Below are 15,994 nucleotides of genomic sequence, written 5' to 3'. Positions count from 1 at the left end.
AGCCTTGCTGCAGAGCTTTTAGTTATTTTCATACCTGACTAACAATATCACCAGCACTTGTCCCACCATCACCTTGGTTAGCTTTAAGCACATTGCCCACTGATTGCACTAATCCAATCAGATAGATCAGGTGTGCCAGCTGTCACACCGAGACACTTGGCAGTAGCATAGGAGAAAAGCAGGCTGTGTAACAGCCGGTGAGCAGCCATGCAGAGCGGATGTGTCCTGTTAAATAATCCATTAAGACTCCCCCCCCCTTTTTTTTTTAAACTCCACCAGCCTCTTTAGTTGCATCCACATTAAACTAACAGTTCAGCAGTTTTCTTTATTTTTACTTATATAATGTTTTACAATAGCCCTCCCTTTCCCCTGCTGTATGAGAAGGCAGGATGGCCTTGTGGAATCGCAAGTAGCACATTTAGAGCCTTCCAATCACTGAAAATGTTGTCCACTACAATGCAATGCATACAAAGCTATGCCACTATTTCTGCCTATTGTTACTGTGTCCTCAAACGAGAAGGGAATCCCAGCGCTGAATGCCTTGATTACCGCCCACCCCTGACTAACTGTATTATGTTTTCAACAATGGGTTTATGAAGCCAAACAAAGAGAATGTCGACTCATATTACAAAAGGATCAAAAATACCTTTGCTGCCGTTATTGTACCAAAGCATAAGTGCACAGAAGAGGATTTTCATTTAACTTGAGAATCTTCTCTTACATGATACTACTTTTGCTCTGATGGGAAAGACCACAGGTAACTAGAGTAACAAAGTAAAAGATAAATGTAAAAAAAAAAAAGCAATACTTTCTCAGTTTTTACATTAAGAAAATTTCTGTATCATAGGTTTATGAAAAAAATTATTTGATATGTAAACGAGGCCTTCGATAACAGGAATCAGAAATTTTGATTAGATCAAGCAACACAAAATGAAAATGTTTAATTCTGTTCGTATAGAAGGGAATTTTACTTCATGTTTTTAAGTTACGACATAAATTAAAAAGTTTCTTCTCATTATGAAGAATAAAATAAATTAGGCTGTGTGTTATATTTGGACCCCACTTTAAAACTAAGACATTCAAACAGGGATACAACAGGAACCTTTGATATATGGAAATGCTAAATAAGAGGAGGCGTCTGTGTAAAAATATCAAAACACATCTTGAATAAACTGCCTTTACGGTCATATATTATGTTACATGTATAATAAAAATCCACCATTTGTTCTCAAAACTGTCATTTCTGATTAGATGTAATAATAAACTTCCTTTACTTCTAGTGAGCTACTGATTGAAGTTCATGTGATATGTTATTGAGTATGCACTAATAAGAATAAAGGCTGGTAAAAAAGAAACACCAAAATCTGTATTTTGCACATTTCCTCTTCACAAATATACAAGCGCAAGAGTTCATTGTTTAAATTGTGCATTTAAAAGATCTTAATATAGTTTCCCCTCTAGACAAAACCCCGACTACATCACTTCAACTGTAGTACAATCAACAAGTGTATATGCATGTGTATATTTTTAGTTTATATGAGAAAGTCACATCCTGTTTTTTTCCTTTATTATACTTTAATGTTCATTATAACACGCACATATGGATTTATTCTGCTTGAAGGGAATCTGGCCTGCTAGGTGAAGTCATTTAATGTATCCTCATGCCTGTTATCTTGTCCACTTGGTGGAAACTGCACTCGAGTTTGATAGCATCCTGAGAACTGCCACAGGCACTGTGAATATGTGCACACTTCACTTTTTCCCATGTCTAAAAAAGCATTGTTCAGGTTCCCCTTTCCCCTTGCCACACTTCTTTGAACTCCAAATGACACGATTTCTCTCCGAGTCCGACTGCTTGATAGTTACTCGGTTGGACAGATAGATAGTATGAAGGGTGGTGACGAGTGAGCAATTCGTGAATGTACATGAAATAAAATAAACAACCAAAAATTGGGACAGAGAGTATTCGCCTGCAGGCACGCTGTGACTCGGACTACCTTCCTCTCGCCAAACTGCTTTACCCTAAAGGTGAAACCCACAAGGGCATCTGGATACAGGGGCAGCAAGTGTTTTTGAGTGTCTGTGTGCATCGCAGAAAGAACGCCAATACTGTCATTTAGTTTCAAAGGTGAGAAGTAATATTTGCCATCATTTTTATATATTTTTATCCAAGACTGTGCAAACCGAAACTCTTCTCGCTCCCAGACTAATGGTGCCCTTTTATGGTTTGTATCCCCTCATGTCAGGGTGACCCACCAGATTAATTTAACGGAACACAAACTTTAGGATGTGTTTCCACCTTTAATGAAGAATTTAATCACAAGACGCATCATTACTGAACAACTAAGTTAATAATATGTGTGAAAAGGGCCCAGCTGCTATGTCGGTCTCACTCTAATTCGGTCATGTGCACACCTCGCCTGCGCGTCTGCTTTTGTCTTGAATACTTCCAGGTCAGCCTAACGCAGGCAGCGGCCGTGCACTGAGCCGTCCAGGTTGTCCAGCATCTTCAGCTGGGAAGGTCTGTCCCTTAATCCCTTGTCCTGTGTTAATGGTCCACCCTCGGGGCCCCGGGGCAGCAGTCTGAGACGGAGGATGAGTGAGCAGCGAACTTCAGAGAAGAGACTGATGTAAATGTGAAGAAATAGGCTGTATGGATGAGAGAACAAAAAAGTCAAAGAACGGCCTATATAAAAAAAAAAAAAAAAAAAAGCAGGGGAGGGAGGGAGTGGAGCGCTGGACAGGCGCTTTCTCCTACCTCATGGGAATGCAGCAACTCAACCCTAGTGAGTAAACTAGAGGGCTGCTCCGACATGTCAAAACAAGATCACAAAACTTATTTGATCATGGGTAAGATGAAGACGTGATGTCCCACTTGGTCGGAGTGTGATGTCTTATCCCGGGCTTTTATTTTTAACAGAAAAATGTACTGCTGCCTCTCTCGGCTTCTGTGTGTGGCAGCGTGCTCTGCGAGATGTCGTTTTGAGTTACGCGTCACGCTGGATGTCCGTATAGCAGAAGTATCGCCCTGAAAAGGTCTGAAACGTCTTTAAAAAACTTGTAGCTGCTGACTAATCAGGCCCAGGGGAAAGTGTTAATGTTAGTAATGACTATTGTGTCTGGAGTGGGTCGTCAATCGGTGCACTTTACAGCAAATATTTGCAAGCTCTGCTGGAGTTATGCACCTCAGTACTGTATTAAATACTGTATAATGAGCAGATGTGTTTTTGCAACAAGAAAAGAGACGTCTGTTTCCATTTCCTGTCCACTGAGTTTTGTAGTAAAATCTACATCCCATCTGTTTCATTAAGCACGGTTTTAATTTAACATCTGTCATTCTTTTTACGTGCCTCCGCTGTGATACATGGGAGGCAGATTACATTTTCCTCTCTGTATTTCTTTGAAAAGGGACAGCACAGAGCCGGTGGGAACTTTTTAATTCGATCGCTAGAATGGCTGATTATAGCGCTTCCCGATTAACTGTTACTAATAATGAATAAGTGTTTAATAACCTAACACTTTTACGATATTAACGTTCATTTGTACAGCACCTATTAAAGTGCTTCGTACTAACAAATTGTACATGCAGCGAAACACACGGTGATATATGAATAAACAGGCCGACATAAGGCACGAAAAGGAAGTAACAACAGAGATGAAACAGAAAATGCAAAAAGTGCAACATCAAGGATAACTTCCAGTGTTAATTTAAAATAAACTAAAAATGAAGACACAAATTGTTTATGTTCATACAGCTCCATCAGTAATGGTACTTTCAGCTGTGTTGGATCAAGGTCACATCTAAAACCTGCAGGACACCGGCCCTCGAGGCCTGGAGTTGGCGATCTCCTGCATAGGATAACCTCCCTAATCAGTGCATTTATTTGTAGTTTATTATGTGTATTGAATTATTATTGTAGCCGTATTATAAATTTTTATATTGTGTATTCTTAAGGCTTTTTTGTCCATGTTGGCCTTTTTTACATTTCCTCGTAGTGTGACAGGTTTTGTTACTGCACAAATGATTTAGTTGAGTTAAAAATAGGTGTTCGTTTTCTGTCTCATGCCAAGACATGTATATGTGTTACTTCTAGACCATTTATCAACTGTACTGGCAATATTATTGCCACTGGTCATGGTCATGTGACCTATCAGTTGATTTAAGGCACCACTTTTTTATGATTGCAGAAGAACACCTTGTGTTTCTGCCTGTTTAAAGTTTCCTCGATCCTCCCAAGCCATTTCTAAATTTTGAAAAATAGAGTTAAATTTGAGCGTCAGACAGACACACACACACACACACACACACACACACAAAAATGTAAAAAAGAGGGCCCCACAACTTTACAAAAGTGCCTTGAGATCCCTTTTTTATATGACCTAACACTCGATATGTATAACACTGAACAGAACTAAAAAATTAACTGAAAGTAGAAGAATGTAAGAACATAGTATATTATTTCAAAAGGTCAACCCTGTGTGTGTATCTGAAAAGTCACTCTTGAACTATCGTTAGTGTTTAAGCTATGATAAAGCTGTGGAAAATAAATGCTCCTCATACCACTTTTTTCATTCATTTGCAGGTGATGTACATGTCGTCTCTAAAAGAGTAGGATGAAACGCAAGAAAAGAAAACAACCTTGCCCTACTTACAGCAGTCTCCTGTATTGAAATGAATGTGTACGTCTGGTTATCATGCATGACAGATGCTCTGCCATATGGGTACATACAGTCTTAGTATTATGGGGTGCCTCTATTGTACAGTGCACTCACTGTAGAAGAAAAGGCTAAATGTGTGCAGCTCTTTCACCGTGCTAAAGAGAGGACACATGCATTGTACAATCACATCATTTTAGTCTTGCTCAGGTTTTGTAGAATTGCAGCTTGAAGCTTTTTCATGTATTTTTCAAGCAACCAAGAGCACGCGCACACATGTGCACATACGCGCACATACACGCACACACAGATGCTGCGCAGGAAGGTGCCTGCTGTCATTTTAACCTGTTGTCTACATGCCCTCACAGGCTGCACCACATTGATTTGAAACACACAGAAAGCTGCAGCTCGAGCATCAAGGGCAGGAGTCAACGCACCTTCAATCCAGAAAATTAAGACTGGGAAAAGTGAGAATCGTTGAAACCTTTAAGAAAGTGTAGATTAAAGTGCTGGCATGGAGATGGAAGAGGAGAGGATCAGGGGTGAACAGCAGGTGAGGAGATAGTGGAACCCACTTTATGGGGATTTCATCAGGATGACTGTCAGAAGAATAAAGGCCTTCCTGATCTCAGCCAGATAAATTAGTTCTTTGTGAAGGTTTTTCTGACAGTGAACTCAGTAGCAGGTGCATTAAAAAGTCCACAGAAAATATACTGAGGTCCAGCATCAGAAACCCTTCAAGAGCTCACACAGTAAACAAATACCATGTGTTTTTGTCTGTGCAGTTAAATTGACCTCTGTGGTGAGAACATCCTAATTTGACATGAAAGATCTCAGACGAGAAACGGGAGAATAGATTTCTTATTCTCCAGCCTCAGGAGTCGGCAGTCAGTCAAACTACTCTGCAAACAGAAATATTGCGTTTATACCAGTCCGAGAATACGCACATCTCCACTGTTGATCTAAATGAGGCCTCTGTCATGTAAAAATAAATCATATTAAATGTACAGAATATATTTTAATCTTGAACGGGTTCAATTTCCCAGCTATAGGCAGTGTCACAGGGCAGACCTTACAAATCTATCAATTTTTATGTTTCTGTTAGTATTCCTTTATTTCATATTATGCATGCTACATCCATACTTGTGTGTTATATGAGGTTTGGCAGGGTAGCGTTTGGCAGCTGTTACTGGAAATGACATTTGTAATGACTGGCTGCAATTTCTTTGCTCTAGCTACTGAATAAAAAAAAACTTTTAGAACTTTTGATCAGACCACATATAATACTCAATTCTTTTATAGCAAATATGACAGTTTGACTAACACTATAAAACACATGTAATGTGATGTATGGTGGGGACTTGCCAAAGCTAGCATTGCCATCATCACCACAGAATAAGTTGGTAAGTAAGAACAAGTTCTAGCATATCTCAAAGCTCTAGTCTCAGCCAACAGATTGTTGTTTGTGTGCTACTCAACAATTAGTTTAGCTTTTCACCTGCTTTACTTTGGTACTAAAACTAGATGTTGGTTGGAGTTAACATGCAAGTGAAAAGTGATACTGAATGTTCCCCCTTTATGTTTAAATTTGGCTTGTGAGGCCGATCTTACCGTTGCCATAAGCAGGTGCACTGTAGCATCAGCCCCAAACAACACAATGTCTGTGTGGCGGAGGTGTGGTCCTGGGCGCGGCTGCAGGGGAGGAGTGGTGCAGTGAGCTCAACGGGGTGGTGCTGGAGATGCCGGTGAGAACAGCTGATGGCGATTTGGACTGATGGTGGTTTCCTTCCCTTTTTATAGTGAGACGGAGAGGAGCGGGGGACAGGGAAATCAGCTGGGACCGACAGCTGTCAGACTGTGCTCAGCCATAACCCAGGGAAAACTATAAATAAATGTGGAATCTGGTGATAAAGACCTGTGTGTGTGTGTACCTGTGTGTAGTGCATTTCACAGTCTGTATCTCTTGGATGCTAATGACTTTAATAAAGGGGAGTGTTGATGCTCTGGGACTGATAATGGGCCGATCAGGTTGCAAATGCATACAATGATGGTCTAGACAGTTGTATTGATTAAAATATAACCATTTCCACTATTCAGAATTGTACAAAACAGTGGACTAAGTAGAATAAGCTTGGTTTTTTTAAATTAACTAATTAATTTTTTTGCTTTTTGTTAGTTACATAAGCATTTTTTCTGTTTTACCCGGTTATATCAATAGTTAGTCTTGGTTCTGAGTAACATCAGATGATCTGTAACATAATTACAGATCCAACTGAAACAGTCAGTTTGTGGGAAAAACAAAAACAGGCTTGTTCTTTGCTAGAACACAAGTTATGTTTAATGGTACCAAACTGCTATGGGAATATTAGCTTCTCCAGCCAAAGGACCGATGAGCTTATACTGCATCGGGGCATTTTGTTGTCCATCTGTCCACTCAAGGGTCGCAAGAATCACTGCTCCTCCTGCAGTATTTTCTAGTGCAAATGCAATACTTATGCAAACATATGTGCACAGGCATATTTTGCCATATACAAATGGAAAAATTATAAGTGAACACAGAAAACATAGATTAAGAGGGCTTTACCATTAAGGAGACACAGGGGACAAACAGAGTTACAGACATAACAGCAAATGGACTGGAACAACAAGTGGGCTGGAAAGGCCAGAGAATAAAGGATGGACTTTTAGTCTAGACTTAAAAGCAGAGATGCAGGGTGCTATTATTATGTCAAGTGGTAACTGATTTAAAAAAAAAAAAAAAAAAAAAAAAAAAAAAACACTGAACAGTGAGTGCAAAGCCTTTGTCACTTTTTTGTCTGAGGTGTGACCTTGGGACATGCTACAGAGCTTTGCCAGCAGATCGGAGAGACCTGGTAGCTGAATGTGAGTGAATGAGATTGGTAACATAAGCTGGGGCCTGCCCATTATGAGCCATAGAAACAATAGTTTAAATCTTAAAGTTAATTCTAAAATGGACAGGTTGGCAGGACAGTGAGCTTGCTTCTGCAACCTGCAACATCTGCAAATGTGTTAAATCACACAGTGGAATACCTAGATATGGGAATTACAGTAATCCAGACAGAAACTAATACACACATGGATGGCTTTTGAATATTTGAAGTTCACTGATAATTCTTAAATTGTAATAACTTAAGGATACATTTGTTTATCAAAGCAAAGCTCTGGCTCAAGAATAATCCCCAAGTCTTTTGCATGAGACTTAAAACGTGGCGTTAAATGACCTACCTTGCCAGCAAAGGAGCTACTAGATTTGGTAGGACTAAAGATGAAAAGCTCTGTTTTATTACGGTTTAATTGGAAGATATATCTTCAAAACCTTTAAATAGAGACTGTAAGAAATCACATCATTTTAGTGGGAGCTACATCTGTAAGTCATCAGCATAGAAATGAAAGAATCTTATATTTTCAAATAGCAAAAATGGACTGGTCACAGGACGGATGCCTGAAGGAACCCACGAGAACTAGTCTAGCATAGGGTGAAGAAAGCTGGCAGGTCGACACAGCGAAAACCTCGTTCTTAATACAAGACTTTAACCAGCGTAGAAGTGTTCAATTTAATGCCAAACTGCCATTTGAGGAAAGCCAAAAGAATATTGTGATCCACGATGTCAAAAGCACTAGTAGACTTAACAAAATCAGGGTCGTGTTATTACAGAATCCAATGTGAGTTAGAATTCACCTTCAAAAACCCTGCTCCAGTACTATGAAGGGCTTTTGAAGCCAGGTGGAAATAAATTAATGAACCTCTTTGCCCAAATTGTAATCTAGGTGATATTTGTTATATTGGTTTAAAGGGACCCCCTCCCCCAAATTGCTCTGGTGTAGATGAAACTTCCACACAAGGGTCAACTAACTGGTCTTTACCCATGCTGTGCTCAAGGTCCGTAGTCATTCTCTGTGGATTTTTATTTGCTTTAGAAGAAGAAAATTAAAGAAGAAGAAGATTTATCATTTTCTTTCTGTGCTTCACACTTGAGTCAGGTGAGCGGCCATGTCACTGACATTTTGGTTTCTGTAGTCTGACATTTGAAACCAAAAACAACAGCTGACATCAATTTCTTTTAGATACACACGGCAAAGGTGAGCACTCTTAATAGCAAAGGAGGGCAACATCTGGAGAATACAAAGCAAGCGATCTCTGATGCCAAGTCTCACAGGAAGTTTCTACCCTTCACTATCCTCCCTGAAGCCATGACTGCTGTAAAATTATTTTCCCCTAATTGCCTGTCACACTGCCACAAAGCTGTATTCGGGATTATTCACAATGCACAAATTCTCTGGGTCAATGGATGGAGAGAAGCATTCGCATGGGTTGATGAAAATGTTCTAAAAAAGTTCTAATGGGGTATCAAGCATGTCCCTGAGCATGTGCAGTGACGTGTTTGCCCATGCAGAATCTGTGCATTTCGTGTTTTGTGGAACAAAACAGGCTTAAGCCACCATGTTGAGGAAGAGGGGATGTGGAGGGTTTGTCAAAACACCTCAAATTTGCAGCTGTATCGCGAAAGTCAGTGGTTGTTCCTCGGAATGTATCCGTTTTCCTACTTTTGTTTGAGTGCAAGTAGTACGCCAAGTACCAAAATCTGAGATACCCCGCACTCCGTAAGTACTAGCAAACTACAAATGAAGTATTGCACATCCGCGGTACGGCTGAAACCATTGAGGAAACCTAAATTGTATTTTTCAGCACAAAGTCTATTTATAATCACTTCACCAGATTCCCATTTTCCATCTCTCTTAGCTGTAGGCACAGGTCCATCTCTGTATTACTAGGGAATCATGAGAATGATCAGTTTGACAGTACCTTAGCTGTGCTGTGTATTACTGCCTGCAGAATGAGCAATGAATCTCTGATTAGATTTGGATTTTTTTATTTTTTTTTGAGTCGGTGGATGCTCACTTTTGCAAGGCCATTAGGTGTATTTGTGTTCGTAAAGCGAATCATTTGCACCATCCCTGCATGAAAACTAAATATTCATATTTTCTTTTGGTTTGTTTTTCTCCGAAACAAAACAGCCATCCCAAATGTAACCTACGGGCATTATTGTGGTAAAAGTAAAGATCCCAAGTGGGCTACTGGCTGCAGTTTGTAATGTTGTCGACAAACCCTTTGTCCAAGGCAGGCCCAGAAATGCAATTTAATGTAAAAACAATCACCTTGTACAGAATGGTCACAAGCTCCCAGGACAGTTAAGTCGAAAGTGCATGCCATATTCTCTTTATTACCAGCTTTTGCTAATGTTTGTTCCCATAATGCACCACTGACCCATGTTTCTCACCTCATCATCTTCTAGAGGTGAGATCCTTTGGATATATGAAGCCCATGTGGAAGATGATGTACTGTGTTTCTTGTAGTATTGTTGCTTAACTTGCTCACATAAAACGGCGAGAAATGACCTTTTATTGTGTCATTGCAGAGAAACATTTTACACCGAGGCACTTACCGATCATAGAGTGTTTCCTTGCCAGCTAATTAGTAACGTGTAGGTGACAGTAACATTACATGGAACCTTGTAAATTCTCAGCATTTAGTGACCTTTTGTGACTTTGTGAGTGAGTTTAGAATTGAGGAATGGATGAGGGTTGAGAATTTAAAAACACCATGTGGGCAGACAGGTAAATACTCATTAAAGTCAGCACAGTAGTACTGAAGGCACTTTGTAACAATGTTCTGCTTTGCCCCCTTCTGATTTTCTAACTTTAAGGTTAACTTTAGACTGCTGGAACTGCTGGGGGAAAAAACAACCCACAGTTGACACGGGGTTAGAGCCGGCACAGGGCGGTGAGTGATTCAAACTCACAGGATATTAGTTACACTGAGCGCAGACAGACCAGGCTTTTTGAACTAAGATGAATCAATAACTTTCGCTTTGAGTTATTCATTGATTAAGAAGTTGAATGAGTCTGTGCATTAATTAAGCTACAGAAAGAACCCAGAGTTCTATAGTGAAGCTGCACTGAAAACAAATAAAGAGCAGAAAAGCTGCAAGGCTTTTAATGGTTGTCTAACTCTGCCTTATAGTAAATTGGCTGGTGGTCGGTGACTTTCATTTCCTTTGCTCTGAGTTACCTCTGATGCTGTCTGGTACCTTTAAAAGCAATCCCCATAGCCTGCAAGCTTTGCAGCACAACTAAGGCTCCTGTAATTTGGTGCCATCTTCTTTTGAAGATGAATTCGGCTGGGGTTACAACTCGCAAATTATATAGATTGCTTATGTTTCTCCTCGTTTCTGTTTTCGATGAAAAATGTCCACATTGAACAGAAATCATTTGTCTCTGCAAGATTTCTGTCCATCTTGACAGACTGGAATGTTTACAGAAGCAGAACTGTTACAAGCTCGACAGATATGATTCAGAGCTGTCATCATCCATTCAGAATCTAAACCAGCACTGTGATCAAATTCTCTTTTATTGCCATCCCTGGGGGTGCTTTAAGAAAGGGCTACGCATGAGTTTGTGCCCATTCAACGTGGAGACTTGGTACCCATGCAGTCCCTTTCTAATCCACTCTCTATTCTCTTTTGTGTGTATTATCAGTGCTTGCTTCAGTTTGTGCTGTACTCATGCAGTAGTCTAAGGAGTTTGGAAAGAAAAGCGTCGGGACTTCTTTAAGTTGTTTGAGGATGTTTCACCTCTCATCTGAGAAGCTTCTTCAGTTCTAGGGTCAAATGGTGGAGAGTCCCAGATTTAAGATTAAGGGAGTGTCTCCCGACAGGGAAATGGACCCCCTATTGATCCTCTACCTAATCACACGAGCCAAGGTGTGAAAACGGGTGTCGGTCACAATCAGCCAAGGTTTCAGGTGAGCTCATTGTGAAACCTAGCCCCACCCTATCATGTGATTTCCTGAGTTCAGAAGGCCGAGTCTTGTCCGAGAGTCTTGTCCCGTGGAGGTGGCTCTTCTATGTTGTGCCATGCGCTTATGAAGTGGCTGTTTGGTCTCTCCAATGTAGAGGTCAGAGCATTCTTCGCTACGCTGTACAGCATACACTACGTTGTTAAGTTTGTGTTTAGGAGTTCTGTCTTTGAGATGAACCCGCTTTTGTTGCTTACCCTACAGACACGTTCCTTAGACTATGATGACCTGGATGATTGAGAACCTTCAGACACATACTCATGCAATAGTTCACACATTGAGACTGACTGACTCGCACGCTCACATATTCTGTGAGTTAACTGCAGTGGATGGATAGATGGATGGATTGATGAATAGCATGAGACCACTAAGACTCCTGCAGATACTGCATAGAATAGCATCCAGGATCACGGTTTGTTTTTGTGCCTACCCTACAGACACATTTTTCTTCCTGTGCATAAGATCATAGTTGCAAAGACAATAATAACAACTTGGACTTATTTTCAGCATTTCAAGTCTTACATGCAGATAAGTTCACCTGACCACACTGATTCTGTTTGGTTGGACCACCCAAGATATTCTCAGCTAACCAAAATTAATGCGATGTCTTCCTGTAATTACTCCCACACACAGAGGGCCAAGCCTCATTAACCTTTTGGCGCGGAACACCTGTGGACCACTTTCAAGTCTCTTTCTTCTTTTTCCTGCAAAATAGTTACCAGCATCATTATTTTTATCTCAAATGCATGTATTCCTATTGTACCTTTCACTGTGTGATAATGGAGGGTTTGTGGTTCTTTTTTAACCCTAATTTCAAGTGTGCTCTTCAGCTCAATTGAACAAAATGAGACCCAAGAATACAGACAGAAATAAGATTATGTGCAAACACTGTTTTCTCCATATTATTGTTGGGTCTTTACCCGACAATATGAAATGCCTCGAGGCGCTGTATGACTAAATTGAATTGAAATTAATCATATTGCCTTTATTAGGATCTGTTTACATCCATGTCTGCAAAAGGGGAAAAAACAGCTTGGAAAAGCCGGGCAACCTGCAAAGGGACAGTGATTTATTTGTGCAGACGCCTGCTAGAGTTGCTTCTAGCTTGTTAATTATTAGTGAGCATGTTTTATTATACTTCTGAAATGGAATAATTGATGAAATGTAGCTATTGACAGCAGAGCAATTATCTGAATACCTACATAAGTAGAAGGCACTTCCATAAAAAGAAAATGTGTGAAAAATAAGAACAAAGCTATATGAAAGAACATGAGGGGAATGGATTTTCTCAAAACTAATTATTGGGCAGTATGTAGAGACTTTGATAAAACATCCCTCAGCCTTAAAGAGTAACTGAGATTTTCTTATGTTCAATAGCAGCGAGGATGAGCCATTATTCTTCTGAAGGCCGCTTGCCAATCTGATCAGTAGCACATTATTGTTGGACTTGTAAAACTCATCTGAAACATGACGCTGTTTTCTTCTTATGCTCCTTTGTCCCACCACCCAGGTTCTTTTCCCTATGAAAGGAAATTTTCTCTTTTTCCCCCGAAACCATATCAAGTTTTTCTCTGTTGGTTGTTTCTGTCATCAACACTATGAGTTAGGACTCGGCGTAACAAAATAACAGGTTGTGATCATATTTGAAAGAAAAAAGACGGGGACAGTAAGGGTGTTTGCCAGAAAAGTTGTTAGATCCAGCAAAGCTGTGCGGGCGCAGCTCTGACGGGGAGAAAGAGAGAGACACACCAGGGAGTTTATTTTCCACTTCCAGTATGAAACGAGAGAGAGCAGCAGATCAAGGTTAACCTTGTTCCCAGATACACCTGTTTAACTACTCGTTAACACAAATATCTAATCAGCCAGTCGCTTGGCAGAAACTCTCCACATTTAAGCATGTAGACACGGTCAAGGCTGCTTGCTGAAATCCAAATATCTATCAGAATGGGGAGGTTGTTGGTGCCAGACAGGTTGGTCTGAGTATTTCAGAAATTGTTGATTTGCTGGGATATTTGCCTCATTGACGCCAGAGGAAGAGAATACCAGTCTGCTCTGAGCTGATAGGAAGTCAACAGTTACTGGGATAGCGACTCGTTAAAACCAGTTATACAAAACATGTTGAACATTAGGGAAGATGGGCCACCAAAACTGAACGATAGAAGTTTGGGAAAAACTCAGTTTCTACTGCGACCTTCAGAGGATAGGGTCAGAATTTGACAATAGCAACATGAAAGAATGGACTCATCCTGCCTTGCAATAACAGCGGTGTGTGTGGGATATTTTATTTACACGTGTTTTGGGCCCTTAGTGTCAGTTGAGCATCATTTAAATGCTACAGCTTACCTGAGTATTGATACAATACTGACACGGCAATGACACAAAATGCCATGTCACAAAGCTCAAATCACCTCAAACTGGTTTCTTGGACATGACAATAAGTTCAGTATACTTAAATGGTCGCGACAATTACCAGATCTCAATCCAAGAGAGCATCTTTGGCATGTGGTGGATTGAGGGCGTCACAGTTGACAGATTTGCAATAACTGCGAGGCTATCATGTCGATATGGATGTTTCCAGCACTTTGTTGAATCTAAGTAACAAAGAATTAAAGCAGCTTTGAAAACAAAAGTGGTCCAACCCGGTTCCTGCAAGGTATGCTTAATAAAGTCAGTGAATAATTTTGCCTGCTATAATTAATAAGGTGAAGTTATAAAAGCTTTTTTAGGCTTTTCTGTAGGTATTTTTAAATGTGGACAGGTCCAGCTGGCCAAAGGATCCAATTCTGCCTCCGGGATGGTTTTGTAAAGTGTTAGAAAGAGAAGTGACTGAAGAAAAGTCATTAAAATTCCAGTTTTTCCCAAAAAAAGACCCACTGCTATTCCCATTGTGATGATGTTAGCATTGTTACACAGCAGCGGGAATAAAAGGAAAGTTAAAAGTATTTATAGTTCTCAACCTTAAAGCTGTTCAAGTCATGAGGATGTTAAGATTTTCGTTAGGTTCCAGAATAATCTAAATGTGAACGATTTGTGCTTCTGTAGATCCACACCGACCTTTAAAGGTAACACACACCACTATGAGCACCCAGGAAGGCTGGAAAAGCACTATATGAATGCCAGTCCATTTCCATTTCCCACATATAATGGGGCTTATAAAATATGTATATACATATGAATACAAGTCATCATCCAGTGGCTTTCTTGAACCCACTTGAGATGAAATTGGCCTGCATGTGGCGCATGAACTAAAATGAATTTGACACCCCTGATTTATAATAATATAAAAACAGAATAGGAAAATTCTACGTATATTAAAGGCTGCCCCTTCAATAACCCCATTTGTATTGGACCAACATTTTTGCTTATCAGCAATAACAACAACTCATTACTGTAATCATCAGGGAGTGTGGCCCATCTCATTAGTTACGGTAACCCTCGGCAGAGTCGTGACACACGTGTCAGGATTCATTGCACCTCATAGTGTCAGTGTGACGAGGCAGATTTCATTTATTATTTATTGCTTCTTGCAATTTGTAAGCAGGAGCGGTTATTCCCATGTGATTATTGAAGCTATTAAAGTTTATAGCGTTAATTACAACATAATACACCGTACACTGCGTTTTCCAGAATGTGAGTAATATTGACCTAGGCTGAAACAAAACAGAGAACTTAAAATTAAAATCTTTGTCGAAGTACAGAGCAAACACAAAAGTCAAACTATTCATTCTAACTGCTGTGAGGGGCAGATGATAATTAAAACTGAAAATATCTTTGGTAACAAATGGATGGTTGGGGAGAGATGCCTATGCTGAGTGGGCTCGTATAGAGGGGGAGAGTTGAGAGGTTTGTTTCCAGTGAGTCATTGAGTGCCTCCAGGAGTAGATGATGGAGGCGGCGAGCGCGATCATTGCCACTCTCAAGATGACAGTGCTCCTTAGCAGTGTTAATCTGTCCTCTCTGTGTGAGAATGAACTGTGTTCTCTTTCCCCCTACTATAATTAACTGTTTTTTTCTTCTCCTTCTCTTTTATATTTCCTGTTGACCCGCGGTAACTGATGGTGCCCTCGTCATATAGGTAAGTCATAGACATGCAATCATTTTTGAGCCCATACGTCTTCGTGAGGAGATCCATAATTAATTGGATGACCTCTGCAGTGAGGCCGTCGAGTATATATGTACTCAAACAACACGCACATTCCAGTTAGAGCTCGATAGAAAATAATCCGAGGTGCGTTGGACGTAGAAAAGCTGAATTAGACAGAGGCTGCGTAATCAGTGAAGCTTCGCTTTACCGGAGCATGTTTAATAAGTTGCCGCGTATGTGATGGTGGAGGCCGTGACTAAGAAAAGCTCAGAGATACGCGGGGTCGGCCCTTTTTTGATGCCCAATCTTCACGGACCACGAGTCACATTTCATATTCATCCTCACTCTGGAGACGGACGTAATTCTCCACAGTCGAC

The 15,994-nt window shown here is 40.3% G+C and overlaps 1 protein-coding gene across 1 annotated transcript in view; it reads left to right on the top strand.

The window, feature by feature from the left end:
• Nucleotides 1-15,994, top strand: part of tmem132e (transmembrane protein 132E) — a 409,943-nt gene that overhangs the window by 181,162 nt on the left and 212,787 nt on the right. The window lies entirely within an intron of this gene.

This window comes from Simochromis diagramma, unplaced genomic scaffold, assembly GCF_900408965.1.
Source record: "Simochromis diagramma unplaced genomic scaffold, fSimDia1.1 OVJJ01000216.1, whole genome shotgun sequence".
In the NCBI taxonomy this organism is placed as follows: domain Eukaryota; kingdom Metazoa; phylum Chordata; class Actinopteri; order Cichliformes; family Cichlidae; genus Simochromis; species Simochromis diagramma.
Note: the sequence above shows the minus strand (reverse complement) of the source record. Positions and strands in the feature narration are given on the sequence as shown.